Source organism: Cupressus sempervirens, chromosome 8 (genome assembly GCF_028749045.1).
Source record: "Cupressus sempervirens isolate cs-2001-9-10 chromosome 8, ASM2874904v1, whole genome shotgun sequence".
Lineage (NCBI taxonomy): Eukaryota > Viridiplantae > Streptophyta > Pinopsida > Cupressales > Cupressaceae > Cupressus > Cupressus sempervirens.
The window spans coordinates 561,364,228-561,386,671 of NC_143125.1; the positions used below are offsets into that span (position 1 = coordinate 561,364,228).

The 22,444-nt window shown below is 33.2% G+C and overlaps 1 pseudogene; it reads right to left on the reverse strand.

Moving 5' to 3' along the window:
- Window positions 1-977: 977 nt before the first annotated feature.
- Window positions 978-21,694, reverse strand: LOC149543645 (G2/mitotic-specific cyclin S13-7-like; annotated as a pseudogene).
- Window positions 21,695-22,444: the final 750 nt, after the last annotated feature.

Below are 22,444 nucleotides of genomic sequence, written 5' to 3' on the forward strand. Positions count from 1 at the left end.
GTTACTTGTAGACATCATATTTTTTCTATTTTAGCAAATATATGTATAAACTTATTTGGGTATAAATATGTAGTTATGACTATGCATGTTAATGTGGTATGGAACTTTTTCATTAGTGTTAGTTTTCTATGAATACTATTTATATTTGTAAAATAAATATTTGTTTTAGATTTCTCATAAATCTTTTGTACAACCATTGAATCCTCATTCATAAAATTTTAATGGAAAGAGAAAGAACTAGCACATATTGACTTAGAGATGCATTTTCTAATTTCTCTGTAATTTAATTTTTTTCACATTGTCGGAAATATTTTTTTTTCTAGCAAAATTGGACAATGACACCCCAGCTCTACCTCTATGGAGGGTTCATTATTTGGCATAGGGTTTTATTATTTCATTCGCAGGACACAATATTTTGTGCAAAGCACAGAGTGCAGAAATAGTGCATTCTTTGTACAAATCCTACCGAAAGGTCCCCTCCATTGATGAGCAATTTATAACAGTATGCACGAATTCATCTTTTTAAAAAAGACAATAACCTAACCCTCGTTGCATGTGGGATCTTATTTTCAAACCCGTAGCATTTTTGGAAAGGTTATCTACTCCATCTGCAACTCTGGTGTCCATTTCTTTCTAGCACCCATGATCTTTGTCTATCTGGTAGTACGAGACTATTTATCGGCGAGGTTTCCTGGCTGTTACAACACAAACTCTAGCTGGCTTTTCTTGCCCTCTGTTCTCTCGTCTGCTGCTATGGTTCTAGCGACATTGATCACACTAATTCTTAGGTAGCACAGCGATCATGGTACCTACACGAACCCTTTCCAGCGTTGATTAATTTCTTATTGACCCATGGTATTCACAAGTGGTTTATCGGTGACTGTCGGTGCTATTTCAAGGTTTTTCAGATTGCACAGCGTTTGGAAAATCCTGACAGGCTCTAAGTTTTACCGCCCACTACATCTTAAAACTTGGCATCATTGAACGCCGTGTAGAATTCCTTTCCCGACAACGAGCTTCATCATTTCTGGCATTTTCGATGGAGCCATGTTCACATTTCCTGGCATGCGCATGAACTTTTTTGTGACTGACAGTATACACCGGCAACTAGTTTGAACATTCCAGCATTTAAAAAAAAAAAAACTCGGCTTGACTATTGTTCCCACCCTTCATGCAAGTTGACATGTACTGTATATCTGACACATGTACGCTACATCAGTGAGCCCATCCGCCACAGAGGAAACCTGTCACCTACCCAATGAGTAGTGACAAGTCATACCAGGACTACCACATCACCCATGGAACCTAACTTTTTCAGTGCCGCATCAGCATATAGCAGCCATGTGTGAGTTCATACAGTATGGACGGTGTCATCCAAAGGCATATTTTTTTTGCTGATGTCATCATTTTTCTGTGTTAAAATTGATGCCTATCTGAATGTCATTTCTAACATATTTCTCAATTGTGTTGATGATTGTTTGACCACCAAATTTAGCATTGCAATTTCTCCTCTAGACCCCTCTCTAGATTGCTTTTCAGTTTGGCAACCTAAATTTGCGAGCCCATATCTTGGACATCCAGACTCCGATTCAGGTGCAATTTTTTTTGAAATCAAGTAAAATTTCCTAAATATTCTAGTGGTGGTGTTGTTTTCAAGTTTTGGTGTACAACTTTTGTAGAATTTGCATTTTTTGGTAACTATACCTGCATAATCCTACCCTTTTGCAACTTCAGAAGCTCCGTACAGGCACATCTGATCACTTTTTCAGGTTCTATTTTTTTTTAAAGTGTGTGTTTTTGTCTACTTTCTAGATTTGAAGTTGGATTCTAGGGTTGTGTGGAAAAATTTCTCACTTTCAGAATTAGGCCTTCTTTGGCATTGTAAAGCTTTGGATCTTTTTCAAAATTGTTGTAAAACTAAGCTACAGTTCTTAATTGACAGATTTAAGCCTTATAAGGTAGTTGTAAAAGCCAAATTAGAAAAGTCCACTTTGTTCATTTTGACAAGTGGCCCATTGTAAACAAACTACTTATAAAGTGCCAAAGCATCTTTTTTTGGGGGCTGTTTTGATTGAGTGAAAAGGGGGTGTATGTACTATGTTTTTTGTGTCTCTCTATTGTGCTCCTTTTATTTCTACATCATAGGTTTTAAATGTCCTCATCGAACTTCACACAACTATTCTACATGAAAAGATATTGCATGGACTAGATTAATGGAAAAGGGATATAGTTTATATGTTGATGGTACAATTACCCAACCTATTGATGCTAAAGAACTCATTGAACAGAAAAGACAAGACCAACAGGCTTTAGGTGTTATCAGAAGTTGTGTACGTGGGGATTTTCTCTTTCACATTAAAAATTGTTTAGAATCTAAAGAAGCTTGGGATAAACTTGAACAGTTGTATGGTAAAGTGGATGAAGAAAAGGGATTTCAAATTGAGGATGATCTACTTCTCTTAGATCCTAAGAATTATGATACAATTCAGGATTATATCATCAAAGTTAATTAGTACAGGGCAGTTCTTAAAAATTATGGAAATCCCATTAAGGATGATAGGTTGATTCATCACGTCCTGAAGAAGCTACCTTCTGAGTATGCCAACTTTGTTTTGAGTTTTAATACTCGTAGGTTAACCATGGGCTCTGCTTACCAGAAGCCTTCCTTCGATGGATTTGCAGACATGTTGATTGTTGAACAATCTCACTTGGTGGATTTTGGACTTCTCAAGTTATCTAAGACCAAAGCCTTAGTGGGTAGTGATGCTCACAAATCTAGTCAAGGGGGAAAATGCAACAACAACAAGAAGTAGTGGAAGAAGAAAACACAATCTGAGACACAACATGACTCCTCTCAACAAGGCGGTTCTTCTTCAAACAAGAAGGGAAGTAATGAAAATAAGGACCAGCTCTTTTGTGCATACTGTAAAAAGCCAAATTATGATGAGCATCATTACAAGACAAAAGGAATAAATGAGTTAGAAAATCTACTCAAGAAGAACAAAATTCAAGTGCCAGGTACTTCCAAGGATTCTACTCCTACCTCTTTGAAGGGTAAAGGTCAAGCACTTATAGCAAACACAAGTTCTTCTTCAGAATGGATACTTGACTCAGGTGCCTCTTACCACATGGGTTCTTCAAACCAAGACTTTTCTTCATTGAAGCAGTCAAAGGTACCATATATCTTCATGGGAGATGATGCTAAGATGAGAGTTGAAGGGCAAGGACATGTAGAAATGGAAGATGGGGAATTCAAAGATGTTCTCTATGTTCCAAATCTAAGCTCTAATCTTCTATCAATTTACCAAATCACTCACCTTGGAGATGGTCAAAAGGTTGAGTTCCTTCCTGATTTAGTGATGGTGCGAAGTCTCAAAGATTATTCATTGGTAGTAGTGGGAAAAGTCAATGATGATAGGAGGCTGTATTCCTTCTCCCACTTTGTGCCTAAGAGTCCTTCTCAAGCCTTGTTAACTCACTCTACTTCAAACAACTTATGGCATGAGTGGTTTGGTCACCTTGACTTTCACTCTCTTCAACAACTTTGCTCAAACCACATGGTCAAAGGTCTACCCAATATCAACTTTTCTAAGGTAGAGTGTTCATCTTGTTTAGTGGATATGAATCTCAAGGAGAAGTATGATAAAGGGAAGTCTTCTCAAGCTCTAGTTATTCTTCAGCTAGTTCACATGGTATTAGCAGCACCGTTTGCAGTGACTTCAGTCAGCCAAGGCCTCTACATACTCATATTTGTTGATGACTTTTCGAGATTCACTTGGGTCTTTTTCCTTCATCGTAAGAATGAAGTAGTTCATAAGCTTCAAGGCTTTAAGACTCATGTTGAACACAAGTCAAGGAAAGCCATCAAGGTATTAAGGGTGGACAATGAGAATAGATATGTAAAAAAAAGACTCAAGAACTTTTGTAAAATTGAGGGGATTGATCTTTAGAACTCACCCACATTCAGTCTGCACAAGACCAATGTTGCAACTATGAGGATTAAGACTCTCAAGACCATGGAAAGTTGCATGATAAAGGCCAAGTATTTTGATCCTACACTTGAAGTTGAAGCCATTAGCAGTGCTACTCACATACTTAATAGGTCTCCTCATCCAGCCTTAGATGGAAAGACTCGTTTTGAGGCATGGTGCGACAAAAAACTAGTTGTGAGTCACCTTAGAGTCTTTGGTTGTCTAGCATGGACAAACATATCTTCCAGGAGTTGCAAGGCATTAGCACCTAGGCCTTGTACCTTTATTGGTTATCAAGACAATGTGAAAGCTTATAGACTGATGGATCTAGAGACACTGTGGAGAAGGATGTACACTTTGAGGAAAGTTCCCCTAGCTTGTCCTCTACTCCTCTTCACATTTCATACATAGTGGAAACTGATAATGACACGAGCGATAGTGCTTCAACAAGTTCAGACACGTGGGGTTCTATCGACAATTGCAGTGGGAGGTCACATCAATCTAGTCCATGTTCTTATATTTCCATAGTGAAAGGTCCATCACATCATGGTACATCTCATCTTCCAGCTCCAGTTTTAGTTGCCTTGGGAGACAGATTTAAACACTTACATCTTCTCATTGATGATGATTCTTCTATAGTTGTTGCGAGGGCTCACTCTAACCCTCAAGTCCATTCTCTACATGATCAATCTAAACAGATTGGCATGATTGTGGATCCATATGAACATAAATTAGTGGAGGTCTCTTTGTCAGTTGAGGAGATAGATGGTTTAGTGGAATAGGTTCAATAGACATCCTTGATAGATCTGCATTCATTCTTTTCAGCACAATTGGAAGGGGTGAACTTCAGCATCAGTATAGGGATACTTGATCAGGTTTTAGGGGTACCATACATCTTCAGGATTGTACCTTTCACATTGTTTCTTCCTAAGGGGAGGAACACCATTCTACATTCTTGGACCTACTTCTTCATCAGAGTAGCTTTCACCTGTTGGCATTCTTCTTTTGGGGGGGGGGGAGCCTATTTGATCTCTCTTCCTTCATTCTCTTATTTATATCTTCTTTCCTTCCATCAATGTATCCATCTCTATCTCTCTTTTTGGGGGAGCATTTTTCCCATGAGGTTTTGCCTCTTTCCCCACTTTATGGGAGATTGCATTTCATTATGTGCATGGGTACCTAACATGGCCTAGCAGCTGGGACCCATTATGCATCTTCATCCTAGTTTGTAAGCTTAATGGCATTCCCCTCAATTGTACTTAAGGGGGGGTGTTCGTGTAAATAAGTACTTTACTATTTACACTTACTTAACTTTACATAGGTTAATGTATTATTTAATTATTTTACATTATTTTATTATTTTTATTTATGAGACACTTAGGAATTTGCGCATATTTTTGAGTTGTCATGTAGACAACACAGGAGTATGCAACTCTATTTAAGCACATGGTGTCTACACCACTATTTTGCATGTCACACCCTTGTAGGCTTATCCTCTCATCACCACACTACCATGCTTAATGAAGGATAACTCATATCTACTAGACATGTGCTTGGTTGTATGACACTTCATGGTGCTGATTCCTAGGCATTCTAGAATCTCTCCTGAGGCCTTTATATTCAGGCACTCCTAGTGTACTCTTAAATCAAGTTATTGAATACATTATTATTCTGATCATACTCTCTCTCTCTTTGGTCTACTGTGTGCTTGTGTTTAAGTTCTTAGTTCCTGGGTGAATTTTTCCCTTAGGCAAATTCTTACAAGGTTTTTTTCTAGAACCTAGGATCTCAAACTATCTGTTAGTAAACAGTTTTTTCCTTCCAAAATTAAATACAAAGAATGACTCAAGACACCCAAATAGAAAAACAATTGCCACTAACAATTGGAAATACTATCATGAGATTGATAACTTTCCTCTGAATTGAGAGGTACAGCTCCCTCTTCGAAAGATATTCAGAGAATTTAAATAATTGGTTAACATAAAAGTTCTCTAGCATTTACCCATCACTATGGGATAAATACGATCATAAGATTTAAAAGCTATACAATGAAGAAAGAAAATGAACAAATAGCAATAGGACTACCTATCCAGTTTCTCATATGATAGGGAAAGTACAAAGGAACATTATCTTATTTTGCTGAATATGAATGATAATACAAAACTTCACCTAAAACATGAAAGAAATGACTGTAAAATCATTTTCAATCCAAGAAAACCATATTCAGACTTTAGAATCTGATGTATGAAACTCTCTTTTATTTCAGATGCATAACAAAAAAATAACAATATTATTTTATCTCTGTCATTACAATCAAGTTGCAAAAAAATAGAAGTAACATTGCTATTCCCCTCCTTGTTACAATCACTACACATAAAATGTATTCTCCCTTTCCTATAGCTATAGAACTCCTGGTGAAGAGAAGAACCCCAACTATGTCTAAATCTTGCAATAAATAACATTTTGGGTTGTCTTTCTGGTTTTCATAACCATTTCTTGAAAAATCAGTTTCATTATTCTCATGACTTGTCTTCTTCTTATCCCTTTAAAATTTTAATAGCTAAGCCACTTTAAAGTTTCATAAATTATAATAAATCTTTTACCAAATTTAAAAATGAATCCCATTTGCATTCTTGGACAAGTGGCTTATGCTCATTACAAATTGCTATCATGATTTTGTAACTGTCACTGGTAATATATTGCTGCACTTAAACAGTCATAAATTTTGATCCGTCAAGAATTTTTCAAAAATACTTGGAGAGGATTTATATAACCAGATTTCCTCAAACATATCTGGAATTCAGCTCAATCCAATGGCCAGATTAAAAGTTGTGGGCCCCTCAACATGACTGTTGCTTATGACTGTGGCATATCTATATTTTCTGGTGTGTTGATAGACCTGCATTCAGTCCATCATAGCTTTTGACTTTGGCCAAATTTTGAAGATCGCCTTGGTGGACCTTTAGAAAACTTGATTTTGAACAACATATCCAAAATTCGATCAGATCCAATAGTGGAGTTAAAAGTTATGCCTCCTGCATTGTTAGTATTATTTTAATGCTGTCAAAAATTTTGACTCTGCAGACTTGAACACAAAGTTGAAGTAGAAACCTTTGGTTCAAGTTCAAGTTTGACTTCACAGATATGCTGCACCTTCAAATGTATTAACAATTCAGCCTTTTGCAAACCCAATCTTAAAATGAAGCAGAAAATTGAAGTTCTGAATTTGAAGGTTCCACCTCAGCATATCTTCATAACTCTATCTTCTTCACAGGTTAGAGTTCATAATTTATCATCAGCAATTAAAAACCAACCCAAATCAACTTTGCAAAGTTAGCTTGGGATTTTAGCTTGGGAGTTTAGAATGTTGGTGCTAAAAGCATGGTAACACTATCTATATCATCAAAAACATTAGTATGTAGGACCAAGGTTCTTTCTTGTAATTTTTTGTTTTTCTCCTTTAAAGCAACCATCCTTCTAAGAAAGTTTATCTCTTTCAATAATGGCATTCAAGGTGGCTTGCTCTCTTTCCTTCTCCACATGAATATGTTTGGCTTCCTCTTCTGCAACCCATTTCTTCAAGAGTTCTATTAATGAGAACACTTCTTTTGGATCTACAGAAGTTGCTTCTGAATTAGTAGGATCATCAAGGTCTATAATACTAGTATCCTCATATGGAATTATCCTAGGTTTAAAAAGATCATCTATCACAATTTTATATCCCATCCTATAGCTCATTTATGCCATAACGTTAGATCTATGTAGTGCACCTTCTACTGGTGGTATATTTTTATCCTAGTAAACTCTTTCATCTTGCAATGGGGTACTAAATATTCCTCATAAGAGCCTGGTGGTTTCTAATTTAGAGTTGAGTGAAGAAGACTCTCTGCCTACCACTAGTTGGTATTGAGAGTTAATTGATATACTACATTTGGGTTTCCATGTAGAATTTGGATCTATCTTTTTCTTATTTAGGTTCTTCCTACAACCTTGAAAAATTAGAAAAATTAAATGAATTTTAATTCATTATTGTTAATGATTTAAATAGCGTAATGGTATGGGATATTTCAGTGCCATATATATAATTGCAAAATAAACTCAATTTCAATCTTTGATTCAGTGTGGAATATAGAGGATTGGTAGAAAAAAATTCAAATTCATTTTGAAAAATTGAAGGTTGAAGAAACTCATGCTATTTTTAAAAAAAAAAATCAATTCAAATCCCTTCATTGCTTCTTCAGTTATTTGGCACAAGATGGTGCACAAGAAGATTGATTAGATTCAATGTATTTTGTGGCACACAAACAAGTTTTATTCTTATTCTCCCAAAATATTTTTAGTCAACTTGAATTGCTTTCAAGACATGATTATTATCCTCTACACCATTTAATACTCACAATTATGTCAATTTTTCTTCTAGCGAGAATTCCATTTTTGGTCATGGAAAATATAGCCTTATTTGTGTGTATTGAGAATTCATCAAGGCGGATCAAACAATGATCTTTTATCTTATCTTGGTATGTATAAATTTTTGTTTCTCATTGTGAGAATGTTTGGATATTTTTTCTTGATGTATATCCTAGTGTTTCAAAAACAAAATTAATCTTTTTAATGTTTAATGTATAACTTAGGGTTTTTTGATGCATCCTAGTTATCTATGGAGTTTGCATTCTACAAAGTTTTATTAAAGGGTTATTTTCATTATTATGAAACTCTTCTTCACATCTTTCTTTTCTCTTTTTCACAAAATGAAGGGGAATAATTTCTTTTTTAATTAAAAGAAAACAAAAATGTTGCACCAGATTCTAGGCAAACTAAAAATTCCAAATATCACAATTGATCACTGATCACTATAAAGTAGCCAAATTATAGTTGCAACAATAGTATTGTTAGACTAGACAATACTATAGTCTCTTTGCTAAATTATTGTCATCCACGTTCTCTTTATGTTAATGAAGAAATAAGATAATCCTCCCGTGTTGACCCTCTACAATTCATTTTATGTATACAATAATTAATCTCTTTACTTGTCTAGTATACAATAGAATCTTGTCTCCAATCATGAGTGTCGGTTCTATCCTTGCTATATAGTCATTTTTGGAAGATGAGTATTTTCTATGGACACATGTTAGGTTTCGCTACCCTGTCTTGTGATGGTACTCCACAAGCATCTTCACACATTCCTAAAGTCAGCCTTTTGAGTAGCCAGCACGATGTTCCATGGTCCTATTCCAACAAGGAACTTTGTGTAGTCTACACAATTGCAGTTGCTACCATTGATGGTGGGTACCTCAATATTTCATACTCCAATAGACAGAGCTCCATGAAGAATGACAATGTCTCCAACTCTTCATCAAATTCAGCTACCTTGAGAAATATCTTGATGAAAACATAAGGGGTTGGTACTGTCATATTGAATCACAATACTCTAAGCATTGATTTTTCCATTTGTAAAAATTCTTCTTTAATGTAGGCTTTGTCTAAAATTTGGACAAAATTATCAACTATAAGAATAGAGACCTCCTTGAACTTGCAAGCCAAGAGAATAGTAGTAACTCCTACTAGCTATAAATGCTTTCACATCACCTTTTCTTTTCAAAGGTATCTATATATAATGTTGACAATCAAGAATAGTTTTTCATATAATAGCTCGAACTTAAAATGTACCTTAATGAGGCAATCAATTAGAATACCCCTCATTCTCTCATTTATATCTATTTGTACCCACATATAATCTCAGGGATCACAACTAAGGTGCTTCCTTTGTCTATACATAGTGTAAATGTCTTTTACGTAATTTGAATTGACCAATTGGTTTTCACCATGTTTCTCTTCATTGCACCAACAATATTTTTTATATCATTAGACATGAGAGCCAAGTTTGTAGCTTGCAAGGCTATTATAGAGCCCTCCACATCTATAATTGTCCCCACATCTACTAATGTTAATGTTAGTACACCATTAATTCCACCCCTCACCATGCTAGTCTTCCCATTCTCCTTTAGCTCTCCAATAAATATCAACTTTTCATCTAGTAGTAATTAGGCATGGAAATCAATTTCTTCCACCTGTACACCAATAAGAGGGCTCTTTTTTTAGTTAAAAATATTTTGACATGATTGCTTACTCAAACTAGTCATTAAGCCATGTACCTCTTTTTTGACTTATCCAACAAAAAGAGTAGTATCATGTAAGCATGACCACTCTAATTCCTAATTTATAAAATTTGTAAGCAATTAAAGAACAAAAATTAATCCATGAAACCGAAAAATAATAATGACAATAAAATCAACAAAATAAAAATTTGAAAAAATATCTCCAAAAATTGAATACATTCTACAAGGCATTAATAACCAACCTTAAATTGGCTAAAATCTGACAAATGTCTCACTATTATTGATCATAGTCCTCAATGCCTAAAAATCAAATCCATTAAATTAGGACTTACTTAAAAAAAGAATGAATAATTAGATTATAACTTCTTACCTTGTTCATAGCATATGGAGGCAAATCACCATGCCAAAAAAAAAAAACCTCTACATAAAATATAGATCTAATCTTCTTATGTATTTTCTCCTCTTAAGAAGGACTTGGATAACTTATTTAAAGATTCCAGATGTGTCACATATTGCACAAAGTATAAATGGAGTAACAATACTAACAAATTGGTATTATTTGGAAGGGATTAAACAAAGAAAATTGATATTAGTCATTTTATTGCAGAATGGCTATTCATCACCTACCAAGAGTAGTATCATGAATGATCTCAACCTAACCATTTTTGAGCTATGTTGCATACTATTGGGAAATCGTATGCTCCTCTCTTAGCTAGACTTGGGAATGTCAAGCATGCCATTTTTGATGAATCAATTGCTAAATTTATAGTTTTCTTTATTAAATTATTTAGATCACTTTCCAATGTTGGGGAAATGATTAGGGCTATGATGAATGGGCTACTTGCTAATTATATTGGAAGAAAAGGGGTATTTTCTTAGGTATACATGATTGTTGAAGGAAAATATGGCTTGATACATCAATTAACTTATTCCTTTCAATATTAACTAAAGTAAGATGCCCCTTGTATGGATTCTAATAATTTTTCTAAGTTTATTCTTTATATACACATGTGTTGTTTGTAGCCTCAATACCAAACATTCTAGGGTGGATAGCCATTTGTTTGTTAGAGGCAAGTTATTCTTTTATATCAATAAAATTATGTGTCATATAGGCATGATCCACAAAAAAATGTCCCTGAATTATGACTCCATGTATTAAACTTTAAGTTCAATCTTAGAAATTACATAGCTTGTATAGGAAAATAATATACTTCTATGTTAATTTGATTATTGCTATTTGGGTGTAGGATTCCTCAATTTTTTATCTAGGTAGGATATTGATAGGCTTGGGAGTAGGAATCATATCATTCACTATAAGTTCATTGATTTACCATTCATTTACAATGAATACAATTCCAAGTTTTCTGTCATTACTTATTAGGTGCTTTTTCTCCACCATAGTGAGATTTGTAATCTTTACTTTCTAGCTTTAATTCTTATTAATCATTTCTAACAACAAATGGAAAATTTTTGCACCCTTATTTTTCTTGTGACTAATACAAAATGAAATGGAAAATCATTGTTAGTCATGACAGTATTCAAATCTACACATAAAGTAAATTAGATTTCCTACATAATAAACATATTAAGAGATGGCTTTTACTTTTTCTACATGCATTGAAAATTTAATTCCATGTTAACATTGTGGTATGAAAGCATAGTTACCTTGTGAAAAACTCAAAAAAATATAAATTCATGGATGTCAAATATTTATCTGTATTAGTTAGATATCTTATTCTCCCATATTGCATTGGTTTTCACATTTGGAAACTAGTCAATCAGAATCTACCATACCTAATAAAGGGGGTTACTTTTTGGAGTTATCAAGAAGGAGAATGTACCATATATTCATGTAATTATCTACATTTTATTTTACTATTAGTCTATTAAAAGTAAATGTTGTTTGTCAAATTTATCCAACTAATGAGAAGGATATTTTCCATGAATTTTTTATATTGCTATTAGGACTACTCTAAAGCTTAAGAAATGTAAATCCAAGAGAGAAAAAGATAAATTTTTTTTTATAAATTTAATGATTAATACTGTAGTGTTGTTGACAATGGTGGTAGGATTCATGTATTTGTCTCACTTTTGAGATTTGAAGTATGAAATTGAGCTAAATCTGAGCCTTTCATTTTCTATAGCCATGAACTTAGATTGACATTTTTGAAGAGATATTTCTAGTGGCTTATTAAGAAATATAGCAAGAACAATGATGACCAAGCCTAGAATGGTTTCCAATACAACTGTATGAAAAAGTATGCCAATGGGAACCGATATTTAAAATGGAACAATTCAACCCCAATGTAATCAACACGAAAACTATCCAAATTGGTATGCATCTATAACTATATAGTCTACAATTTCACCAAAAACATGCCTTCACCTTGCTAAGCTTGATAGCTAGAGTTGCTTCTAATCTACAATTTCCATCAATGCAAAATGCATTCGCATACCAAATCTTGTGGAATTGAAGTACCAGAGCCTCTGAGAAAAGGATTCAAGAATCTTCACTAAAAAAAAACCACCCACTAGAATGAATCCTTTGTATCTAAAATTTTTTTTTCCACCTACAAATTGTACAAATTACTGGAGAAATAGGGGACTTGAAATCATTGCAATTGATCTCAGAAATGTAAAGAATCTTGTGACTACCATATCCTTCCAATAGCATTTTGGTAGTGCTCTAAAATCTACTAGTCTGTTTAGTGGACCATGTTTCTTTGATGCTCCCATGCTTTTGCAAATGCTCTTTTAGTTGTGAATGCCACCTCTTCAGGGACTAAATGTGGAATATCCCTAGTCCCTAAGGGTTTTGAATAGCCTAGATTTAGAAAAAGATTGAGCCATCCAAAAGTCATATGACTAAAAATGCTAGCTTTATATAAAGGGTTGACATTGATTTTGGTTTCCTCTAATTTAGTAGCATGTAGTAGTGGCTCAATTAAATCCACTAGGCTAGATGAAGTCTAGCATCTAATGATTCTGATACTATAGTAGAATAGAAGAAAGCAAGTTCCAGATCTTGTTAGATCTAGAGCTCTATTTGGGAGAAAGAGTGACTTGCAAAGATTCTTGATATTTATTTGAACATTATAAATATTTTTAAAATGAATTCAATGATCCACTAGATAGTCTCAACTAATGGTGGTGGTTTCTTGAGATCAATCTTTAAGGAAATAGCAACTACATTCCATGTCAATCCCTAAATGTAGTAAAGAACTAGTTTTTGTTTACTATTTTTTTGATATATCAATATCATCCACAAGCTGACCCCTATGTTTTCCAAGCCAATAATATATGAAAAAAAATTAGTGATGTTATGTGCAATTGATCTACTGTAATGCATACAAGGAACTCTGACAAATAATAAGTATGACTAGGAAAATTAACATAAACAAATGATTGCATGTAGTGGTGAATAGATTTTGTGCAAATGCTTTAGACAATTGAAGATTGTCTCTTTGTAAATCCCATTTGTTACTATAGCTATGTCCACAACTAAAACTATCACCATAAAACCATGAGACTGCTCCTGCATTTGTTTAAAATGTAACCAGTCAAGTAAAAGACAAATTTGACATAATGTTTATGATATCAATACAAATTATTTGACAGCATTTGCTCTTGTCTTTTCATAATGAATATATTGTTTTTTTCTCCTCATGATAGGGGCATGATAGTTTTTGCTAAGGATTCCCCCATAGCAAAAATCCTTAACTCTTTGAAGCAAGCCTCTTGGTGGAAGGGGGCAGATTTAACTTTATAAGCCTTCAAGTATTTTTTTTCTAGAAAATCTTTCAACTTCCATTATTTCTATTTTTCAGAAAGCCTACCAACTTCTTAGGATCCCTTATCCCCACTCAGATACTCTTCTCTAGATAAGGGTGTCATTTCCCTTGCTTAAAGTCTCAATCAATCTTAGAATGCAAAACCTTAGCATTTTTAATGAACTAATATTTCTGAGAAATTGTGTTTGCTGCTCCATTGAAGATTAATACACACTTCCAAACATTCCAATTAGTTATTTGTTCCTAGAAAGAATTACTTATCTATTTTCTAGAAAGAGCTTAAAAATTATTCTCTCTAATATGACTGGTGTTGGTAGTCCTAATATGCACCTCCATATGGCATGCATCAATATTTTGAAAGTTGATGGTTATGAACTTGGAGGAAGTTGAACAAAATCCACAACTAGCATATACATGGTCAAAACTATTTATAGTTGTTTAAATATTAGTCTATGATTCTATTTCTTCAACTGCATACTTGTGTTCTACTATTATCAACATTCACACTAATGTGGTTACTTGTTCTATAAAGATCTGTGACACATAGCTTAACTTAATTTTAAATTAGGTAAACAAAAAAATCTAAATTATAAATTTAAATAAAATTATTTTAAAGATATTTTATTAACTAGAAATTGAATGATAATAGAATAAATAAGAGAAGACAAAAGGGGACAAGTTGATAATAGAGGTCACCCAAATTGGACTACAACTGAGGAGGTGTTCTAAAGAAACACCAAGCTTGAACACTTTATAGTTTGTGTGAAATATCATGTTGATTGAGTTGGGGCAAGTATGGGAGAAAAAACCTACAAGCATGCTATATTACTTAAAGAACATGCTTATTTTGGGGAATATTATGTTGGGAGAAATGTGGATCCTAACTGTCATGCCCTATTGCAACATCTTAGAATAAACCAACATAGATTGCAAAAATATGTTTAGGAGATATCAATAAAATTAGTATTATTTAAATTCAAGCATAGTCATCTTGAACTATTGCAGCCTAAGATGCAATAGAAGACTTGATTTATTACTAGCTTATGTGAATGATCTCTTAAACTGATTTAGTAAAGTGATTTTCTAACACCTCCAAGTTGTTATCCTTATCAATTTTCGTAGGAAAAACCTTTATTAATAGGTTGGCATAGAGTCAAACACCTTTGTGAGATGGAACATGGTATTTTAACTATTCCATTGTATTAGCCAAAAGAGTAACCCCTTTATTAAGTGATATCAAACACTTCCTTGATGTGAAGACACCTACAAGAAACTGAAAAGCATCTCTTTTAGTAATTTCTTGCAACCCAACATTACTGAGACATGAAGCATCTAGACCATTAGGGATACAAAAAAGTTCTTTTGAAGAAGGCAACAAAAATTCTTCTAAAATAACATCCAAAAATCAGTGGGAAGTCCTACTATGTGAAGCACTGGCAAACAAGTTGGATCTTTATGAATAAATTCATTCATTAGTGTGACTCCAGAAGAAAATATGTCACCTCCAAAATTATTGTAATGGCAAAATATTAATGATAATCTTGGCAACAAAGAACTCTCCTTTGAGTTTGGATCCCTTGTAGTGGGTCCACGTTGCATAGGTTGTTAACCCTATAGCCTTAAGCAAGTCCTTAATAAGATACCTTTAACAATATAAAATCTATCCTTCATATCTTTATTCATTATATGATGATGACGTTGCAATGTCACTCCCTTGAGGAACCTCCACAATCCTATTGACCTTAATTTGTAGCCTTCAAATTGAATAATCTAGACCCCTAAGGTCCCTAAATAATGTAACTATAGGACTATTGTAATCCATAAAATTTTAGAGAATCTTCACACCACATGCAACATAATGCATGTGAGTAGGATTGATGTCCTCTAACAATGGAAGAATGGTTAGAATCATCCCTGTTTCTCTTGTAGGACTTGGAGAAGTTGATGATGATGTAATATGGGCCAAGAAATAGTATAAATCACCTTCAAATAATGAAATTAGGCATGCTTCTATTGTAGTCAATAACATCACAACCTTTTGAATCAAGCTCAATAGAAACACATGATTGGTTGCATTGCTAGCTATGTTTGGAACATTCAACACTCAACTCCTCTCTTGAGATGTAGATATTGCTGCAAACTATAACTTAAAGCCCACATAGCTAATGCCTTAATATTATCAATAATTAGGTCCTTAGACTATAGGACTTCCATTAGTTCACTCATTAACTATGAATCATTTGAAAAAAATGCCCCTAATTCTTTATGGGTATTAGTTCACTGCACAAGTACCACAAATGCTAGAAGCCTAATACAAGTATACTACCTATGACAAGTGAATGAAGAAAAAGAACATGCATATCAGATTTAAGTCCATATGGTAAATCTCAACTCACTAGGTATGTACTATTGATATACTAAATCCTTAAAATTATTAATACTAATTCTTAATGAAAACTAAAGAATCAAATGAGCAATTTATAGAGGAATAATCCCCTTATCTTCTCTAGTAGGAGTTTGAACAAAACACCAAGATAATATTCTCATGTGATGAGAGGTGAAGAAATATGTTTTTGATGAATATTGCTATTGATTTGGGAGATAGCTTTGTCCTATTATTATGGTGCCTTCTATTTCCTTTCCCATCTAAAACTATTTCTTAGATGTTTGGGTGTCTAGTTTCCAATTAGTGGTCTTTGCCAACATTCTCAATAGGTGGTTTCCTCCCATCAGAACCTATGCATGTGTTGACTATCTTACTATTTGACTATTCCTCCATATGTAGAAACCAACTACAATGTGGAAAAACTAGAGTTGTTGAGTTAGTGAGCATGAAAGCCTACATGAGCACCAATTATGCATTCAAATTAACTTTAGCATTACAAGGTGGATGTACTTTGTGCTCAAAGTGAAAGTTATATAGTTTACTAAATGTCCTAGAAACAATCTTATTTGACGCTCAACATTATTTTGTTATCATTTATGTGCTAGTTACTAGTAGACGATTTCTACTATTCCACCTATTGATTTTTTAATTAAAGGATCAAAATGTCGAACCATAATTGATTAGTTTGTCAAAACTCATTTTTAATACTAAGATAATCTCTCCTTTTGATGCTCTAAAAATCTAGGGCACTATGTGACTTGGGGGATCACACCATTCAAGAAACCTCAAGATTCAAACATGGGTCACTGGTAATAAATTCTCAATGAATTACTATTGTACCACAACCCTTAGAAATAATTCCTCATGTATCTTTACGACACAAGGTAATAAATGTATTTCCATGCTTGTAGCCATCAATTGCCCTCTTCCCAACTAGATCAAACATTATATGGGCACTTTTCCAAAAGTGATTTTTTTTTTAATTGTTATTTTTTGGTACTTGCCTTGAGTATTATAGGGTAATGATATGGAATTTGGTAATATATTATTATAATTTTTTGGCATAAGCCCTTCCGGGTGAGTTCTCAAACATAAAATATGTAGTTAGCATCACTAAATATCAAATAATAGTAAATATCCCTCATTTATGAAATTGGTTGATGTTAGAGCTCTCTAGTGATGTAATGTCCCTTGTCAGATGGCTTGAAATATAGAGATAATGTTCTCTAGACTTCAAAGTGAAAGATACTTTTCCCCATTAAGCCTTTTAAGATATGAATTTTGTTCTCTTAACACTATGAGAGATTTTTCTTATTGAGTGACTCATATAATGAGACATCACCCATCTATATTAATACATCTTAATCTTGGTACAAATATGGGATATGGTTGTAATGTATCATTTTTGTGTATAATAGATCTTGTTATTCACAACATATAATATATAGAACTATCTCTGTTTCACTAATTGTTGATGATAATCTTGATGTAAGATGCCAATACCAATCATGACCACTTTTTAATTTCTAATATTTCTTCTATCGAGATGATCATTGGTGTAATGTATCAAATGTATGCTGCTCACAAACTTCCCAAATGTGATGTTGGTGCTATACTATCTTACAATCAATTATCTTTTTATGTACTCTACTTTCCACTTTTTTGATCTCCTTTTATTCATATTAGTTCATGTTCTAGCTAAGCCTAAAATAGTTAGTTACCAATTTATATGGTGTGGTTCTTTGCCTCTATATATACTTCAAATCATGAATTGTCAGCATTGACATTGCTATTCCAATCATAGCTATCACTGGATATCATACCTTGTTGGTCACTTGATGATTCTGAGTACATTTGTAAATCTAGAAGTTCTCAATAACATTATATGCATCCATTATTATTGATAGTTCTAGGTATGATTTCCTATATAACATTGTCTCCCAAAGTAGACTGGATATTGTAGTCAATATCATCAATTTTGTTCAAAGAAGAACCAATGCTCTATAATTTTCAAATGATAAAGAATTTGTTGTTATATTGTCTTCCTTGTATAATACTAATATCTTTTGATATGCCATTGATAGTTATGTTTAATTTATATCTTTGTATAGATACCTTGAGCATTTACTGCATATATGTTTAATTCCATAGTGGTCCTTTTTAATGTTAAGGATGAAAAATATGTATCTTCTTGTGCCACTATGCCATTATGCCCACCTTGTAAATATCAAGTCTGCTGACTTTCTCTTGTTGGATGCTAATTGTTCCTCTCTTGGATGAGTGTTATTGCTCAATGGTTCAATATTTCTCAATTGATTCCTTCAGGTATGTGTGAGTAATGAATTTTTCTCATTGGATGTTGATTGTTGATCCGAGGTGAGGTTTCTATGAGGCCTCGCCCCGACCCTTCATAGCCTTAGTCGTTACTTTATTATTTTGATACTCATGACTCGAGATGTTGAGACATTATCAGATACTTGAACATATTATATTATTTCATGTTGTGTGATGTTACTTTCAGATATTTGATGTTTGTCATTTAATGTTTTATGTATATGTATGTCGATGAATTTAGTAAGAGGTAGGATTAACATTTTGGTTTAAGATATTTTAAATGGTTAAGAATTGAATAAGATGAGAGGAACCTTGATTAATGTATGTTTCAATTTATGTGAAATTCTTATACATATATATGTACATGTGATTTTCGGGACTACTGATGTGTGCAATGAGTGTGCAGATATTTAGTTGAGGAAACTGACAGAGGAAACATAACTAATCTCTATGTGCTAATTTTGGAAACCTTGTTCTTCATAATTCACGTATTGTACTATGAGATGTATGTATGTATCTTTCTTTGTTCAGTGAATGTTAGTGTTCCTAACTATGTTCTTTAGTGTCGCTTGACACTTGTAAATTGTTTATGTTCTTTAGTGTACTGATTAGGGTTAGTTGTGTAACCTTTGGACCTATGTTGATTTAAGTTAGTGTCAGTTTGCTAATTGGATTCTTAATCAAGGTTAGTCATCCCTTAATCCAAATTAGTGCTTAATCTACATTGTTAGAGTAGTTAGATGGTCCTATTTTATTCCTAGATTTTTTTTTGGCTCTAAACCTATTCCTAAGGCTTTAAATCATGAAATTATTATACCCAAAGGGTATGGGTATGGGTTAGGGGTCTTTTCCAACCCCTAAGCCCCTTTTTTTGACTTTTGGGGTCACTCAAAAGGTCTCTTTTTTCCTTTGTGCGAAAATTGACTATGGTTATCTTGAGTTACCTCACCTCATCTCCACTTAGGGTTTACCCATAGTGTAGGTTGAGTTAGGAGTTTCTAGAATTGCAAGTGGGTGGGGTAGTTATTGAGCCCTTGGGTGGTTGATTTGGAGGCCTATTTAGAGGCCCTTCTTGGACTAGTTGGGGGTTGTTACCCAATCTCTACATTTAGAGAGGAGTTCTTGAAGATTGAAGTAAGGAGAAGGAAACTCTACTCAAACTTGTTCATTGCCATTACCTCTTTGTGAAGGTTGGATTTCTCATCTCCCTTGTTCAGATTTTATTCTTGTTTCATGCTTATGCTAACTTGTTGTTGTTTCAATGTTTGTATATTTTTGGGTATGTTGGGAAGCTTTGAAAAAAACCATGTTATTTTTGGATGATTTCCTTTCATGTTTATATTTGCAATTTTGAGATTTTTCTTGCATGGGTGTTTTGGTATTACTCACCCTTAGAGAGGGTAGAAGTGACCAATTTTGGAAAAGGTTTGTTCAGTCGGACTCCAACCAGTGTAGAGTCTCTTCTTGAGATGAGAAGAGGGAGAAAGGGTAGGGTGTTATGGGCCCCTACCTGTCAGCACAAACCTTGTATGATTATGGTATGTTGAAATGGAAGAATGGAAGTTCTTGGTATATAGCCCTGATTGGGCATCTGTTTGGTGTTGTGCTTGACTTCTCCTAGTTGGAAGAATCCACCTTTCCATAGTTTTGATTCATTGTGAATCCTATTGTGTAAACCATGTATGATTATGCATGTTTGATTGTCTCTTGGTCATGCTTGGTTGTCACCCGATCAGATATTTGTTCCTCCATGGTTCTAGAGATGTGTTGTAGAAAACATTATAAATCCCTTGATGAGGGTCATGAAGAAAACTCAATTAAATTGTTGTAATTGGGATTTTTATCCTATGTAACTTGTAATTTCAATTTTGTTGTAGTGGCCACGACGTCAAGTTTTCTTCCTGGTTCTTACCTGGCTGAGCCCTTGAATCAGGTTGTTAATAAAATAAGTGATTGAGTAATTTTTGTTTCTCTTAAAATTTTCATATTTTATGTCATCATATGAATGTATATCAAAGATAAGATGAAACAATGATGTTCAATTATGCAAGATTCAGATTGTAAATGTATGGTATCTCCTTTGAGTTTGGTATGATTTAGTTCATGGATGGTTGTGTTGAAAGTAAATTTGCAAGAACATGTAGGAAAGAATTATGTCAAGATATCCAAACTTAAATCTGAAACACGATAGAGGAAAGAACTTGGTGTGTTTTGATACTCCCCTCAAAATGAATAGAGCATTATCATTCTGACCTCTTTATTTTCTCAATTACCCTAAGATTTGTTTAGTCACCATGTTATTCAATTTGTGCTCCATCAGTTATAATAGATAGTTAAATGAACATTTAGATGATTATTCCATGAAATGTGGGTATCATTGAAATTCATAGCATTTGAGGTTTATGGAAAATTATTAACTAGGAATTCATAAGAGATTTATGTAGATTTTGATGATGTTGCAATAGTTGTTTGTTGAGCTTGATGTTTAAATAAGATGATAAGTTAATATCATTAAGAATTAAAACACCAATCCTATAAGGCTGCATAGTAAAACCTAAACCAACAAGTAAGTTTCAAAAATGCATATAAAAGTGGCCTATGGAAGCACATTTATCATTCTGGAAATTCTATGCCAATCACAATATAATTCATTCTATTATAGTCTAATAAAATAATAGACCATCAATAAAATAGCATTATTTGTTAGTAAGATTTACTAATTCAATATATATATATATATATATGTATGTATGTATCCTATCTCCATCTATAAAACTTTAGTAATAACTATCCTAAAATGTCCTAACCCAACAACAAAACGTTTTTATTAACTCAGGTTAGGAGGCAAGGCTTTTAAAAAAAATAATTTAAAAATCAAATTGTAAATCAAATCCCCAACCACCTGTTAGTAGGTACAGGGGTCGAATCATGTAAGGGGAGAGATGAGGTCAGCAAGCATTTCCATTTATTAGTAAAACCTCTATTACTTTTTCCCACTTTAATCCCACCTTTCTCCTCTAATGTGAGTCCATGCATGAGATATGGGGAAGGGGGTAGGTCTATGTGCGTAGGCCCTTGGGCAGCGTGTGCGGCCATTGGGAAGAGGCCCCCCCCTGACACGCCACTTAGCATGGGTGGGGGGGTGTAGAGGTAGCTTAGGGTAGGAGGTTAGTTTGTAGGTAGTTTTGAATTTAAGTTTTTATTTTATAGTTAGTATGTTTTGTTAAAATAAGATTTGTTGTTTAGTATGTTAGTTAGTTTATTGTTTATTTTTATTTGTGTTTTATTAAATGTTTAAATAAGTTAGTGATAGATTTTAGATTAGGTAGTAATTAGTTTTAGTTTTTCTTTTAGTTAGTTATATTAGATTTATTTGTATTAGTTTGTAAGTTGTTTTTAGTAGTTAGTTAATTAATTTGATTTGTAAGATATTTTAGATTAACTAGTTTAGTTAAATTAATTTAGTTATTTAATAAATTTTAGAAAGTTTTCATTATTATTTAGTTAAAATTAATGCTTAGTAATTAAATGTTTATATAGTTAAATATTAATTGGTTAAGTTTTAATTCGATTCATTAAAATTTAGTTTTTTTTTTAATATTAATGTTAATTTAGTTTTGAATTTTTTTTAAAATTTAAATTTAAAAGATAGTTAGTTAGTTTAATTTTTGAGTATTAATTAGTTTAATTTAAAGGTTATTAGCTAATTAAAACAAGTTTACAAGTAGATTCTATTTGCTTAGATATTTCGACCCAACTAACTTGGAGTCATCTATGATTAATTTTTATGTTAAGTTAGTCGAAATGGTTTAAAGTTAATAAATTTTTAGATATTTATATTCAGTT